Below are 16,816 nucleotides of genomic sequence, written 5' to 3'. Positions count from 1 at the left end.
GTACGCACAATACTGCCACAGATAGGGGTGCAAAGTAAATAAAAATGGTTAGGCACACTATTCTCACGAAATGAGTGCAGAGTAGAACAAATTGGTTAGGCACACTATTCCCATAGAAATTTGAACAGAGTAGAGCAATTTGTTTTTACGCACACTACAGCCACAGACACCGCGCAGAGTATAAAAAATTGTTTACGCAGATTCCTCCCAAACCCAGGTGCAAAGCGGAAAAAACTGGTAAGGCAGACTGCTCCCACAGACATAGCTGCAGAGTAGAGCAATTTGTTTTTAAGCACACTACTCTCATAGACGCGGCTGCAGAAAATAAAAAATTGGTTAGGCACCGTACTCCCACAGACAGAGGAGTAGAATATAAAAAATTGGTCAGCGACACTTCTCTTACAGACAAGGGTGCAGAGTATAAAATATTGGTCAGGCACACTTGCCCCACAGACAGAGGATTAGCATATAAAAAAATTGGTCAGGCACACTACTCCCACAGCCACGGGTGCAGAGTATAAAAAAAATTAGTAAGGCAAACTACTCCCACAGACATAGCTGCAGAGTAGAGCAATTTGTTTTTAAGCACACTACTCTCATAGACACGGCTGCAGAAAATAAAAAATTGGGTAGGCACCCTACTCCCACAGACAGAGAAGTAGAACATAAAAAATTGGTCAGCCACACTACTCTTACAAACAAGGGTGCAGACAGGGCCGTACTAGCCACTAGGCACTCGAGGGCGGGACTCTGAGGGGGCGCGGCACCTGAGCAATGTTTTTTTTTTAAAGTCTGGGTCGGAGTGCCCCCCCGTCCTCCCCTCCCCTCAAATCTTCCCCTCCCCCTTGATGAAATCATATTCACCTCCTCCAGCGGTGCCTGCAGTTCCGTTGGTCTCCATCGCAGCGCCTGTATTCTTCCTGTGAGTGGTCATGTGGTACCGCTCATTAAGGTCACGAATATGAACGCTACTCCACTGCCATAGGCGTGGCGTCCATATTCATCACCTTAATGAGCGGTACCACGTGACCGCTCACACAGGAAGAATACCGGCGCCAGGATGTAAACTTGCATGCAGGGAAAGCAGCGCGACTCAAACTGCGGTGAGCCCAGCCATACATACAAGGGGGGCAGGAGGAGGGTGAGGGTGAGAATGAGCCCAGCGGGGGAGGGGGGTGAATGACTATGAGCTGGGGGGGAGGTGAGAATTAGCCCAGCCATGCATAGGGGGTGATGAGAATGAGCCCAGTGGGAGGGGGAGGTGAGAATGAGCCCAGAAGGGAGGGGGGAGGTGAGAATGGGCCCAGCGGGGAGGTGAGAATGAGCCCAGCCATGCATAGGGGGATGAGAATGAGCCCAGCGGGGAGGGGGTTGATGAGAATGAGCCCAGCCATGCATGGGGGGGGAAATGAGAATGAGCCCAGCAGGGAGGGGGGAGGTGAGAATGAGCCCAGCGGGGAGGTGAGAATGATCCCAGCGGGGAGGGGGGAGGTGAGAATGATCCCAGCCATGCATGGGGGGGATGAGAATGAGCCCAGCGGGGAGGGGGGAGGTGAGAATGAGCCCAGCGGGGAGGGGGGAGGTGAGAATGAGCCCAGGAGGAGGTGAGAATGAGCCCAGCCATGCATACAGGGGGGGAGGATGAGAATGAGCCCAGCCATGCATACAGGGGGGGATGAGAATGAGCTCAGCCATGGATATGGGGGGGAGATGAGAATGAGCCCAGCGGGGTGGGGGAGGTGAGAATGAGTCCAGCGGGGTGGGGGGAGGTGAGAATGAGCTCAGCGAGGAGGGGGGAGGTAAGAATGAGTCCAGTGGGGGGGGTGAGAATGAGCCCAGCGGGGTGGGAGGAGGTGAGAATGAGACTAGCGGGGGAGGGGGGAGGTGAGAATGAGCCCAGCCATGCATACGGGGGGGGGGGGTGGATGAGAATGAGCCCGGGGGGGGTGAGAATGAGCCTAGCCATGCATACAGGGGGGATGAGAATGAGCCCAGCGGTGAGGGGGAAGTGAGAATGAGCCCAGCGGGGTGGGAGGAGGTGAGAGTGAACCCAGCCATGCATACGGGGGGGGGGATGAGAATGAGCCCAGCGGGGGGGGGTGAGAATGAGCCCAGCCATGCATACGGGGGAGGATGAGAATGAGCCCAGCGGGGAGGGGGGAGGTGAGAATGAGTCCAGCGGGGTGGGAGAGGTGAGAATGAGTCCAGCGGGGAGGGGGGGGAGGTGAGAATGAGCCCAGCGGGGGGGGGGAGGTGAGAATGAGCCCAGCCACGTTTGCAGGGGGGATGAGAATCAGCCCAGCGGGGAGGGGGGAGGTGAGAATGAGCCCAGCGGGGTGGGGGAGGTGAGAATGAGCCCAGAGGGGAGGGGGGAGGTGAGAATCAGCTCAGCGGGGAGGGGGGGGAGGGGACAATGAGCCAGCCATTCATACAGGGGGGGATTAGAATGAGCCCAGCCATGCATACGGGGGGGGGGGGGGGAGGATGAGAATGAGCCCAACCATGCATACGAGGGGGAGGGATGAGAATGAGCGCAGCGGGGAGGGGGGAGGGGAGAATGAGCCCAGCCATGCATACAGGGGGGATTAGAATGAGCCCAGCCATGCATACGGGGGGGGGTAGGATGAGCATGAGCCCAGCCATGCATACAGGGGGGGGGGGGGAGGATGAGAATGAGCCAAGACATGCATACAAGGGGGGACCGGAGTGTGCGGCTGCATGGATTTCTACGTAGATGATCGCTCTGGTCCCGAGTGCTGGCGGCAGTGCCGCGTGTTGAGGTGCGAGTTTGTCGCAAGTGTGACCCCGGCCTAACGCAGATTTTATGTGTGTGTTTCTTTATTTAACTCTCTATGTACCATTTTATTATAAATATTACTAAACATCGGGCTTGGTATTATCTTGGTATTAGATATCTACAGTGCCTTGCGAAAGTATTCGGCCCCCTGGAACTTTTCAACCTTTTCCCACATATCATGCTTCAAACATAAAGATACCAAATGTAAATTTTTGGTGAAGAAACAACAACAAGTGGGACACAATTGTGAAGTTGAACGAAATTTATTGGTTATTTAAAATTTTTGTGGAAATACAAAAACTGAAAAGTGGGGCGTGCAATATTATTCGGCCCCCTTAACTTAACACTTTGTTGCGCCACCTTTTGCTGCGATTACAGCTGCAAGTCGCTTGGGGTATGTCTCTAGCAGTTTTGTACATCGAGAGACTGAAATTCTTCCCCATTCTTCCTTGGCAAACAGCTCGAGCTCAGTGAGGTTGGATGGAGATCGTTTGTGAACAGCAGTTTTCAGCTCTTTCCACAGATTCTTGACTGGATTCAGGTCTGGACTTTGACTTGGCCATTCTAACACCTGGATACGTTTATTTGTGAACCATTCCATTGTAGATTTGGCTTTAAGTTTGGGATTATTGTCTTGTTGGAAGACAAATCTCCGTCCCAGTCTCAGGTCTTTTGCAGACTCCAACAGGTTTTCTTCAAGAATGGTCCTGTATTTGGCTCCATCCATCTTCCCATCAATTTTAACCATCTTCCCTTGTCCCTGCTGAAGAAAAGCAGGCCCAAACCATGATGCTGCCACCACCATGTTTGACAGTGGGGATGGTGTGTTCAGGATGATGAGTTGTGTTGCCTTTATGCCAAACATATTGTTTGACATTGTTGCCAAAAAGTTCAATTTTGGTTTCATCTGACCAGAGCACCTTCTTCCACATGTTTGGTGTGTCTCCCAGGTGGCTTGTTGCAAACTTTAAACGACACTTTTTATGGATATCTTTCAGAAATGGCTTTCTTCTTGCCACTCTTCCATAAAGGCCAGATTTGTGCAGTGAATGACTGATTGTTGCTCTATGGACAGACTGTCCCGCCTCAGCTGTAGAGCTCTGCAGTTCATCCAGAGTGATCATGGGCCTCTTGGCTGCATCTCTGATCAGTCTTCTCCTTGTCTGAGATGAAAGTTTAGAGGGACGGCCGGGTCTTGGTAGATTTGCAGTGGTATGATACTCCTTCCACTTCAATATGATTGCTTGCACAGTGCTCCTTGCGATGTTTAGGCTGTGTGCACACGTTGCGGATTCTGCTGCGTTTCCGCAGCGGTTTTGGCCCTGCGGAAACGCAGCAGTTCTGCTGACAATGTACAGTACAATGAAACCCTATGAGGTTTCAAAAACGCTGTGTTGACGGTGCAGATTTTTCCGCGCGGTTTTGCTGCGGTTTACAAACCTCAGCATTTCAATTGTTTGTGCGGATTCCGCAGCAGTTTCATACCTTTACCATAGTAAACCGGTTTTACCTGCGTTTCCGCGTGGAAAAATCCGCAACGTGTGCACATAGCCTTAACATTTTGGAAATCATTTTCTATCCAAATCCGGCTTTAAACTTCTCCACAACAGTATCACAGACCTGCCTGTTGTGTTCCTTGGTCTTCATGATGCTCTCTGTGCTTCAAACAAAACCCTGAGACTATGACAGAGCGGGTGCATTTATACGGAGACTTGGTTACACACAGGTGGATTATATTTATCATCATTAGTCATTTAGGACAACATTGGATCATTCAGAGATCCACAATGAACTTCTGGAGTGAGTTTGCTGCACTGAAAGTAAGGGTGTGTGCACACGCTGCGGATTCTGCTGCGGATCCACAGCAGTTTTGGTCCTGCGGATCCGCAGCAGTTTTTGCTGCGGTGTACAGTAACATTATAACCTATGTAAAATGAAAACCGCAGTGCAGACACTGCGGAATTTTCTGCGCGTTTTTTCTGCGGTTTCAAATCCGCAGCATGTCAATTCTTTGTGCGGATTCCGCTGTGGTTTGGCACCTGCTCCATGGCAGGTGTCAAACCGCAGGGGAAAACCGCAGAAAAGCTGCAGATAAACCGCAGGTTGAAAAGTTCCAGGAGGCCGAATACTACGCACTGTATAGATAGATCTATCATCTATCGATATATCTATCATCTATCTGTGTGTGTAAACATTATTCTTCAATGGAGTATATAAATGAAGAGGTTGAACAAGAAATGGCATCACAATTCTTTTTTTTTTTGGTAAATAATAGATTATTTAGCCTACAAAAATGCATACAAATCCGCATTAAAAAGCCGCCTGAAAAACTGCATGAAAAAAATGCACGGATTTTTACCTGCATTTTCTGCTAAGAGATTTTGTGCATAAAATTCTGCAGACAAATCCGCGCCGTGTGCACATACCCTAAGGCTATGTTTCTGTCATGGTTAGGACATGGTTAATGTCCTGTTCTCACAGGGTTAACTTTTGCCGGTACGAGGTAGGGCGCATTGTTGATTCGCGGTAGGTGCGCCGGAGACTTCATTACCTTATCCATTGGAAGGGATATTCCGTTGAGGATCGGTCGTGGGTTCCGGCCAGTTCGGTGCATGCTAATCGACTGGTGCGGGCTTTCCATGCCAGGTACCCTGAGAAACCTGGGGGTCCAGTGGCCCCCCATTAAGAGGGGGGTACTGTCATGGTTAGGACATGGTTAATGTCCTGTACTCACAGGGTTAACTTTTGCCGGCCTCTCTTTGGATCTGGGAGGGGTATTTATACTCACTCCAAACTAGCATTCTCTGTCAGTTATACTGCTGTTCTGGTGTGTCTTTGGCCACACTAACGCTCCTGCGGTTTTTCAGAATTTTATTAATGTTTTTTCTGACTTGATTGGACGTTACGTAGTCATTTACCTGGATGACATCTTGATTTACTCTGAGGACAGTCAGTCACACTTGCATCATCTGCGTACGGTGCTTATGAGACTCCGGGAGAACCATTTGTATGCTAAGCTGGAGAAGTGCTCATTTTTTATGCAAGAACTGTCTTTTCGGGGTGTAATTGTATCCGGGGAGGGATTCCGCATGGATGGAGGGAAGGTTCAGGCCATTACAGATTGGGTGCAGCCTCATGACCTGAAGGGGTTGCAGCGATTTCTGGGCTTCGCTAATTATTATAGGAAGTTCATTAAAGGGTTCTCGCAGGTGGTAAAACCCTTGACGGACCTCACTCTTAAAAGGGGCAGATGTAAAAAATTGGTCCGTGGCAGCAAAAAATTCCTTCTTGGCATTAAAGAATTGTTTTACTACAGCCCCTGTGTTGGTACAACCCGATTCGTCAAGACCTTTTATCGTCGAGGTCGACGCTTCGAAGGTGGGGGTGGGGGCAGTATTGTCACAGGGCCCCTCTACCCTGACTAACCTCAAACCCTGTGCCTTTTTCTCTAAGAAGTTCTCTTCGGCCGAGAGAAACTATGATGTTGGTAACAGGGAATTGTTAGCAGTTAAATTGGCCTTCGATGAATGGAGGCACTTTTTGGAGGGGGCCGCTCATCCCATTACGGTCATCACTGATCATAAAAACCTGGCCTATATCGAGTCTGTAAGAGATTGATCCCCAGACAGGCTCGGTGGGCACTTTTTTTTTCTCTATTTTACCATAAAGTTCCGACCAGGGTCTAAAAATGTAAAGGCAGATGCCTTATCCCGAAGTTTTGATTCTGTGTCCCCTCCAGAACCTCCTTCCTCCATTATTCAACCGGGAGTGGTTGTAGCCGAAATCTCCTCTGAGTTACAGAGAGAGATTCTGGAAGCACAAGCTCCCAGGAATAAACCCCCAAGTAAATTGTTTGTACCCGAACAATTCCGTCCCACACTCCTTCATGAATTTCATGACTCTGTCTTAAGTGCACACCCTGGTATTGCAGCTACCCGGGGAGCAGTAGCTAGGGGTTTTTGGTGGTCCTCTATGGGTACTGATATAAAAAGGTTTGTGAATACTTGTGGGGTGTGCGTGCGCTCTAAAAGCTCTCAGGTCCAGCCGGCCGGGGAATTGGTGCCTTTGCCAATTCCGGATAAACCATGGACACACCTGTCCATGGACTTTATCACTAACCTTCCACGGGCAACTCAGTGGTATGGGTAGTGGTTCATAGATTTTCTAAGCAAGCCCACTTTGTGCCATTACCTGCATTACCATCCGCTGAAACCTTGGCCCGCTTGTTTATACAGCACATTGTTCGACTGCATGGAGTGCCTGTGAGCGTGGTGTCGGACAGGGGTGTGCAATTTGTGGACAGGTTTTGGAGATCGTTTTGTATGAAGTTGGGGGTCACGTTGTCATGCTCCTCTGCCTATCACCCGGAATCCAACAGACAAACGGAACGCACCAACCAGTCATTGGAGCAGATTCTGAGATGCCTGGCCTCCTCCAGACAGGAAGACTGGTGTGGGGAATTACCCAAGGCAGAATTTGCATTCGACTGTCGGATTAATCAGTCTACCGGAAAGTCTCCCTTTCTGGTCAATTATGGGTTTGTTCCGCAGTTTGGGGAATTTTCTTGTATGGATTCGGATTGCCCTGGTGCCGAGGGGATGGTACAACAATTAAAAACCCTCTGGAAGGAGGTACAGGGGAACATCTCCAAAGCCCAGAAGAAGTTCAAACATTTTGCAGACAGGAGGAGGGGGTGGTTCCTGCGTTGACAGTGGGGGAAAAAGTCTGGTTGTCCACCTGTAACATCAAACTTAAAATACCCTTGGCCCATACAAGATTGTAGAGGTGATTAACCTGGTGGCATACAGATTACAGTTGCCCACCTCCTTCAAAATCTCTAACGTCTTCCACAGGCCCCTATGAAAACCTGTGGGGACATTTACAGAAGATCCCTCATCTGTGGCTCCACCAGTGTTGGTAGAGGGTCAACTGGAGTACGAGGTAGGGCGCATCGTTGATTCGCGGTGGGTGCACCGGAGACTTCAGTACCTTATCCATTGGAAGGGATATTCCGTTGAGGATCGGTCGTGGGTTCCGGCCAGTTCGGTGCACGCTGATCAACTGCTGCGGGCTTTTCATGCCAGGTACCCTGAGAAACCTGGGGGTCCAGTGGCACCCCATTAAGAGGGGGGTACTGTCATGGTTAGGACATGGTTAATGTCCTGTTCTCACAGGGTTAACTTTTGCCGGCCTCTCTTTGGATCTGGGAGGGGTATTTATACTCACTCCAAACTAGCATTCTCTGTCAGTTATACTGCTGTTCTGGTGTGCGTGTACTCTGCGTTGTTTGTTTGCTTCCCGTGTATGACCCAGCTTGTTCCTTCACTCTGTACTCCGTCTCTCGTTTTGGTACTATTGTCTCCTCCGGTTCTGACCTCCTGGCTTGACTATCGTTACTCCGTTACAGTTTACCCCTATTGTACCTTCTAATGCCCGTTCTGGTTTTCTGATCTATTGCTAAGTCCTGACTATCCATTCTGTCTAATCCTTTGGTACTGTATTGCTATCTCGTGCTTTGACCTCGGCTTGATCTGGTTTCTGTCTCTGTCTATGCCCCTTGGTAACATTGTCCTGTAGTTACCTTTCTAGGAGTTTCCCTGCAGCTCCTAGCTCTGTGGAGCTTAGGCCACGCCCCCAGCAGTCACGTGCTTCAGGTCCTGGAGCATGCATTGTCACCACTGCTGCCCGCTCCACAGGTATCTTTGTGCACAGTCTTTGTACTCAGGACACGCTCAGTGAGCAAGTGCAGTGCTGTGTTCCTGACAGTTTCCACGTTCAGGAGACACTGCAGAGAGGACGCAGCTCCGTCCAAAGCTTTGCCGGCTTTTGTAAGTGCGGTGACTCTGCCTGTGTTCACTGAACCGTGTGGAATCACCGCATCCTATTCATAGACTGAGCGTCTCCGCGACATAAACAGACATGCTGCGGTCTAGAAAGATGCGCCACATGTGCATATATTCGGGTCTGCCACCTGCGTGTTTGAACACATAGTGGAGACGGGATTTCATAAAATCCCCTCCACTATGCTGTAACATCTGGACGTATTGGACATATGAATAAGGCCTTAGACAAAGACTGGGCTGTAATAGAAGAATTGTGTGTCAATTTCCTTGAAAAAGCTAAATAGGGGAAACGTACGTCGGACTCCAGGAATTCTGTGAACAGGCGATTAAATGGGTATGTGCTCATGTTATATGTGAGTACCAGCATGGGGATTTTTTCCTCTATATGGCACTCTGCACTTTACAGACCACTATGGGTCTAGGTGGCTATATGCTTACATGCTGATATATTTTTGCACTTTACCATTACCTGTATCCATTCCTTTATTCCTGTATTTGTGTGTATTTCACTTGGGTACATATTCCTTCCTCTTACTTGTATTTTGTTTGTCTATTTATCTATGATATGAATTTACTTAATAAAATTTATTTTTGATTTATGATATATCTCTCTTTGTGAGTGGTGTGTTCAGGATACTTTGTATCCACTTTTTTGTCTATGTATTTCACATGCCCCTGTACTTTATGCATGCTGGGAAGTCCTTTATGGTGAAGGTTCCCCTACCGCATTAATATGTTTTTGGACATTTTTCTGATAGTTCAGTTAGTACAGACACCAGACTTCTTGCTGTTAACCAGTTAATGCTCTCTTGTCCACCACACTGCAGTGTCAAAAGAGGAAGACAGCGAGACAGGCAGCAACATCTCATCAGAGAGCTCGTGACCTCGAAACAGAAGTTCCTCAGATCCTGGTATTGTCACATAATATTAAGAATAATAGTTATTCATTGATATGGCGCTATTAAGGCCAGGTTCAGATTGTGTTTTGCAGCCCGTTCAGCGCATAGCGTTATGCTATACCCGCTAGCGCAGATGATTCATCTGCGCTAGCGGTCACGGAGCCTCAAACGCTGTAGCCCGCGTCCGAGGCTCCGTCACAGAATGACGGCACATCGAGAGCGCATGCCGCTTTACGGCATGCGTCGCGATGCGCCACATAACGGGGGTCAAAGGCAGCGTTAACGGACTGCCTAAACGCAATGTGACCCCAGCCTAACCCCACAGCACTTTACATACATCATCAACACTGTCCCCATTGGGGCTCACAATCTAAACATCCTATTAGTAGGTCTTTGGAGTGTGGTAGGAGACCCACACAAACACGGGGAGAACATATAAACTCTTTTCAGATGTCATCCTTGTTGGGATTTGAACCCCAGAGCTACAAAGCTGTTGCGCTGACTACTGAGCCACTATATACAGTACTAAGCCACCGCGTACAGTGCTAACCACTGAGCCACCGTGCTGCCATAATAGCTATGCAAGAATAATTTTGCTGGCAGCATTGTATGTTAGCTTCTTTTCACCCCTTCAAACTTTTTATATGTGCATGTGGCTCTTTCCATGACAAACTCCATAAATACCTTTATATGGTCAGTCCCTTTCTCCCATATTCAGAAATCAGCATTTCAACTGATATATAAATAATGCCTAACGACTATGGTGGATCTTATCCCTCTGTCACTCCAGCTCTATTTCCCACAGAGTGCCACTTCCTTCACTGACAGCCTCTATGATGTGTTTCCTTCTGGAAAAAACTATAATGGTATGTGCACACATATGCAGAAAGTTTCTGCATAAAAACAAGACTCCTTCCCAGAAACCGCGCATTTTTTTCCGCGCGTTTTTGCTGAGATTTTTTCTGCGCATCCCAAGACACCCAGAAAATAGCCAGAAATGCGGAATTTACCACGAAATTAATGAGCATGCTGTGTTTTTTTTTTTTTACCGTGAAGCGTTTTTTTCGCGGTAAAAAAAACGCATCAATATGCACAAAAAGTGCAAAATGCATTAAAATTAATGGGAAGCTTCTTTTAAGCGTTATTTTGAGTGGATTTTTTGGTAAATCCGAGGGAAAAACGAGAAAAAAAAACCGGTGTGTGTGAACACGGCCTAAAGGCCCCTTTACATTTAGCGATGCACCAGTGATCCCGACAACGATATGACCCGGTCAGGATCGCTGATGCATCGCTAAATGGTCGCTAGTGAGCTGCCAAACAGGCAGATCTCACAGCGATGTAGCGACGCAGCAGCGTTCGTTACTTACCTTTCAGACGCGGCGATCCTGACGTCCTCCTGCCCGCATCCACGCGTCGCTCGTCGGCGCCAAAAGGAAGCAGCCGACGAGAAATGGAGCTGTGCAATCAGCGACAGACAGCAGGGGAGCCGGTCGGTGTGTGTGGGGGGATGGCGGCACTGTGGGAACATTATACTGTGGTGGGGGGATGGCGGCACTGTGGGGACATTATACTGTGGTGTGGGAACATTATACTGTGGTGGGGGGATGGCGGCACTGTGGGGACATGATACTGTGTGGGGGGGGGGGGGATAGTGGCACTGTGGAGACACTATACTGTGTGGAGATGGTGTCACTGTGGGGACATTATACTGTGTGTGGGGGTGGCAGCACTGTGGGGACATTATACTGTGTGTGGGGGATAGCGGCAGTGTGCAGACATTATACTGTGTGTGGGGGATAGCGGCACTGTGCAGACATTATACTGTGTGGAGATGGTGGCACTGTGAGGACATTATACTGTGTGAGGGATGGCGGCACTGTGGGGACATTATACTGTGTGTGGGGGGATGGCGGCACTGTGGAGACACTGTGTGGAGATGGTGGCACTGTGGGGACATTATACTGTGTGAGGGATGGCGGCACTGTGGGGATGGCGGCACTGTGGAGACATTATACTGTGTGTGGGTGGATAGTGGCACTGTGGGGACATTATACTGTGTGAGGGATGGCGGCACTGTGGGGACATTATACTGTGTGTGGGGGGATGGCAGGACTGTGGGGACATTATACTGTGTGTGGGGGGATGGCGGCACTGTGGAGACATTATACTGTGTGTGGTCGGATAGTGGCACTGTGGGGATATTATACTGTGTGTGGAGATGGTGGTACTGTGAGGACATTATACTGTGTGAGGGATGGCGGCACTGTGGGGATATTATACTGTGTGTGGTCGGATAGTGGCACCGTGGGGACATTATACTGTGTGTGTGGGAACGCAGCAGCGTTCGTTACTTACCTTCCAGACGCGGCGATCCTGACGTCCTCCCGCCCGCGTCCACGCGTCGCTCATCGGCGCCAGCAGGAAGCAGCCGAAGAGAAATGGAGCTGCGCGATCAGCGACAGACAGCAGGGGAGCCGGTTGGTGTGTGTGGGGGGATGGCGGCACTGTGGGAACATTATACTGTGGTGTGGGACCATTATACTGTGGTGGGGGGATGGCGGCACTGTGGGAACATTATACTGTGTGGCGGACAGCGGCACTGTGGGGACATTATACAGTGTGGATGGTGGCACTGTGGGGACATTATTCTGTGTGTGGGGGGGGATGTCATCACTGTGGGGACATTATTCTGCATGTAGGGGGATGGCAGAACTATGGGGACATTATACTGCGTGTGGGGGTGGCAGCACTGTGGGGACATTATACTGCGTGTGGGGGATAGCGGCACTGTGGGGACATTATACTGTGTGTGGGGGATAGCGGCACTGTGCGGACATTATACAGTGTGTGGTGGGATAGTGGCACTGTGGGGACATTATACTGTGTGGAGATGGTGGCACTGTGGGGACATTATACAGTGTGTGGGGGGATAGTGGCACTGTGGGGACATTATACTGTGTGTGGAGGATGGCGGCACTGTGGGGACATTATACTGTGTGTAGGAGGATAGTGGCACTGTGGGGATATTATACTGTGTGGAGATGGTGGCGTGGCACTGTGAGGACATTATACTGTGTGAGGGATGGCGGCACTGTGGGGACATTATACTGTGTGTGGTGGGATAGTGGCACTGTAGGGAAATTATACTGTGTGAGGGATGGCGGCACTGTGGGGACATTATACTGTGTGTGGTGGGATAGTGGCATTATGGGGACATTATACTGTGTGGGAGGGATGGCGTCACTGTGGAGACATTATACTGTGTGTGGAGATGGTGGCACTGTGAGGACATTATACTGTGTGAGGGATGGCGGTACTGTGAAGACATTATAGTGTGTGAGGGATGGCGGCACATTATACTGTGTGTGGGGGGATGGCGGTACTGTGGGGATATTATACTGTGTGGTGGGATAGCTGCACTGTGGGGACATTATACTGTGTGAGGAGGGGATGGCTGCACTGTGGGGACAGTATACTGTGTGTGGGGGGATAGCTGCACTGTGGGGATATTATACTGTGTGTAGGGGGATGGCGGCACTGTGGAGACATTATACTGTGTGTGGGGATGGCGGCACTGTGGGGACATTATACTGTGTGTGGGGAGATGGCGGCACTGTGGGGACATTATACTGTGTGTGGGGAGATGGCGGTACTGTGGGGATATTATACTGTGTGGGGGATAGCAGTACTGTGGGGACATTATACTGTGTGGGGGCATGGCGGCACTGTGGGGATATTATACTGTGTGGAGATGGTGGCACTGTGAGGACATTATACTGTGTGGGGGGGATGGTGGCACTGTGGGGACATTATACTGTGTGGGGGGATGGCGGCACTGTGGGGACATTATACTGTGTGGGGGGATGGCGGCTCTGTGGGGACATTATACTGTGTGTGGGGAGATGACGGCACTGTGGGGACATTATACTGTGTGTGGGGAGATGGCGGCACTGTGGGGACATTATACTGTGTGGGGGATAGCAGTACTGTGGGGACATTATACTGTGTGGGGGATAGCAGTACTGTGGGGACATTATACTGTGTGGGGGGATGGCGGCACTGTGGGGACATTATACTGTGTGGGGGGATGGCGGCTCTGTGGGGACATTATACTGTGTGTGGGGAGATGACGGCACTGTGGGGACATTATACTGTGTGTGGGGAGATGACGGCACTGTGGGGACATTATACTGTGTGTGGGGAGATGGCGGCACTGTGGGGACATTATACTGTGTGGGGGATAGCAGTACTGTGGGGACATTATACTGTGTGGGGGGATGGCGGCACTGTGGGGACATTATACTGTGTGGGGGGAGATGGCGGTACTGTGGGGATATTATACTGTGTGGAGATGGTGGCACTGTGAGGACATTATACTGTGTGGGGGGGATGGTGGCACTGTGGGGACATTATACTGTGTGGGGGGATGGCGGCACTGTGGGGACATTATACTGTGTGGGGGGATGGCGGCTCTGTGGGGACATTATACTGTGTGTGGGGAGATGGCGGCACTGTGGGGACATTATACTGTGTGTGGGGAGATGGCGGCACTGTGGGGACATTATACTGTGTGGGGGATAGCAGTACTGTGGGGACATTATACTGTGTGGGGGGATGGCGGCACTGTGGGGACATTATACTGTGTGTGGGGAGATGGCGGTACTGTGAGGATATTATACTGTGTGGGGGATAGCAGTATTGTGGGGACATTATACTGTGTGTGGGGGGGATGGTGGCACTGTGGGGACAGTATACTGTGTGTGGGGGGATGGAAGTACTGTGGGGATATTATACTGTGTGGGGGGATAGCTGCACTGTGGGGACATTATACTGTGTGAGGAGGGGATGGCTGCACTGTGGGGGATATTATACTGTGTGTGGGGATGGCGGCACTGTGGGGACATTATACTGTGTGTGGGGAGATGGCGGCACTGTGGGGACATTATACTGTGTGTGGGGAGATGGCGGTACTGTGGGGATATTATACTGTGTGTGGGGAGATGGCGGTACTGTGGGGACATTATACTCTGTGGGGGGATGGCGGCACTGTGGGGATATTATACTGTGTGGAGATGGTGGCACTGTGAGGACATTATACTGTGGGGATATTATACTGTGTGGGGGGGATGGCGGCACTGTGAGGACATTATACTGTGTGTGGGGGATGGCGGCACTGTGGAGACATTATACTGTGTGTGGGGGATGGCGGCACTGTGGAGACATTATACTGTGTGTGGGGGGGATGGCGGCACTGTGGAGACATTACACTGTGTGTGGGGGGATGGCGGCACTGTGGAGACACTATACTGTGTGGAGATGGTGTCACTGTGGGGACATTATACTGTGTGTGGGGGATGGAGGCACTGTGGGGACATTATACTGTGTGTGGGGAGAAGGCGGCACTGTGGGGACATTATACTGTGTGGGGGGATGGCGGCACTGTGGGGACATTATACTGTGTGTGGGGAGATGGCGGCACTGTGGGGACATTATACTGTGTGGGGGGATGGCGGCACTGTGGGGACATTATATTGTGTGTGGGGAGAAGGCGGCACTGTGGGGACATTATACTGTGTGGGGGGATGGCGGCACTGTGGGGACATTATACTGTGTGGGGGGATGGCGGCACTGTGGGGACATTATACTGTGTGTGGGGGGATGGCGGCACTGTGGGGACATTATACTGTGTGTGGGGAGAAGGCGGCACTGTGGGGACATTATACTGTGTGTGGGGAGAAGGCGGCACCGTGGGGACATTATACTGTGTGTGGGGGGATGGCGGCACCGTGGGGACATTATACTGTGTGTGGGGGGATGGCGGCACCGTGGGGACATTATACTGTGTGTGGGGAGAAGGCGGCACCGTGGGGACATTATACTGTGTGGGGGAGAAGGCGGCACTGTGGGGACATTATACTGTGTGTGGGGAGATGGCGGCACTGTGGGGACATTATACTGTGTGTGGGGAGATGGCGGCACTGTGGGGACATTATACTGTGTGTGGGGAGATGGCGGCACTGTGGGGACATTATACTGTGTGTGGGGGGATGGTGGCACTGTGGGGACATTATACTGTGTGTGGGGAGGAAGAAAGCGTTATAGTTCTTAGTAATGGGGAATCTCCAGCACCTACCTCCACCTGCAGAGCAGCACACCACATATATGGTGGGTAAAGGACCTTTGGTGACGTCATGGCCATGTGACCGGATGTTGTCACTGGAAGGGGCGGGGCCTACCAGTACAGCCCTGATAGCAGGAAGTTGTGGTGCTGATGAGGACTGAGGGATCCGGGGGCGGATGAGGGGAGGTTCCTGCACAGAGGCTGCACAGGGAACAAGGGGAGTGTGCATGTGTGGGGAACGAGGGAGAGCTGTTACTTTCGTGTTGCTGCATGCGGAAGGAGAGGGTCCTGTGGGGAAGGAGGGTGTGCTGTGTTACTTACTTGGGGCTGCGTGCTGGGGTTCCGCGTGGGGAAGGAGGGCGAGCTCTTACAGGGGCTGCATGCTTTGGGTTTGCATAGGGGAAGAGGGGGTGCTGTCGTTCATGTGGGGCTGGTGGTCTGATTGGGGAGGTAGTGGCTGCTGTTACTGGGGCCGTGTGCTGGGGGTCTGAGTAGGAGAAGGAAGGAGTGCTGCTACTTCCATGGTGGAGAACAAGGGGGTTACTTGTGCGGGGGTCTGAACGAGGAAGATGGAGGTGCTATTACTCACGCGGGCTGTGTATCCCCTGCAGATCCTTTTGTTTTTGGTAATGGTATTGGTTGTTGTGTTTTGTCCTTTGTAAAATCTTTTGTATGTTTTTTGTAAACACTGCCTGTTTTTCTTATATGTAAAGTTTAAGAGTTGTGTTTCTTTTATTCTGTAAGCCACACCGCAAGCCAGATTCATATAAGTGATTCCAACATGCAGAGTCTCATAACATAATTGTTCTCTATATAAATATGAATAGCAATGAGATCAAAGGTGCCATGACATTAAGATCACTAGTACATTAGCCAAAAGATATCAGAACAGTCCAATTGTGTAATTGTTGTGATGATCATTTAAGGGTGAAGCTCAGCATTGTTGGAAAGAGTCCTTTTCACAATGTAGCTCAGCATCAGATATGGCCACACATGCTGGCAATCCTGGGTAAGCATGTAAAACCATAACTCAGACAAGAAAGATGCAAAAAATCACTAAAATATAAAAATAGCAAAGAAAACAAGTTAAAAACAAGACATGACAAAAAAGTTTAAAATCAGCAGAGTTACAAAAAACAGAGCAAAACTAAGTGTT

General features: G+C 50.3%; 1 protein-coding gene across 1 annotated transcript in view; it reads right to left on the bottom strand.

Annotated features, from left to right (window-relative positions):
- Positions 1-15,772, bottom strand: part of LOC141051011 (uncharacterized) — an 89,524-nt gene extending 73,752 nt beyond the window's left edge. Inside the window, exon 1 of the mRNA XM_073547788.1 lies at positions 15,673-15,772. The gene's annotated coding sequence lies outside the window, so the exon portion shown is untranslated. The remainder of the gene's footprint in view (positions 1-15,672) is intronic.
- Between the last annotated feature and the right edge of the window lie 1,044 nt (positions 15,773-16,816).

Source organism: Dendrobates tinctorius, unplaced genomic scaffold, assembly GCF_039654945.1.
Source record: "Dendrobates tinctorius isolate UK_male_01 unplaced genomic scaffold, ASM3965494v1 ptg000155l, whole genome shotgun sequence".
In the NCBI taxonomy this organism is placed as follows: domain Eukaryota; kingdom Metazoa; phylum Chordata; class Amphibia; order Anura; family Dendrobatidae; genus Dendrobates; species Dendrobates tinctorius.
Note: the sequence above shows the minus strand (reverse complement) of the source record. Positions and strands in the feature narration are given on the sequence as shown.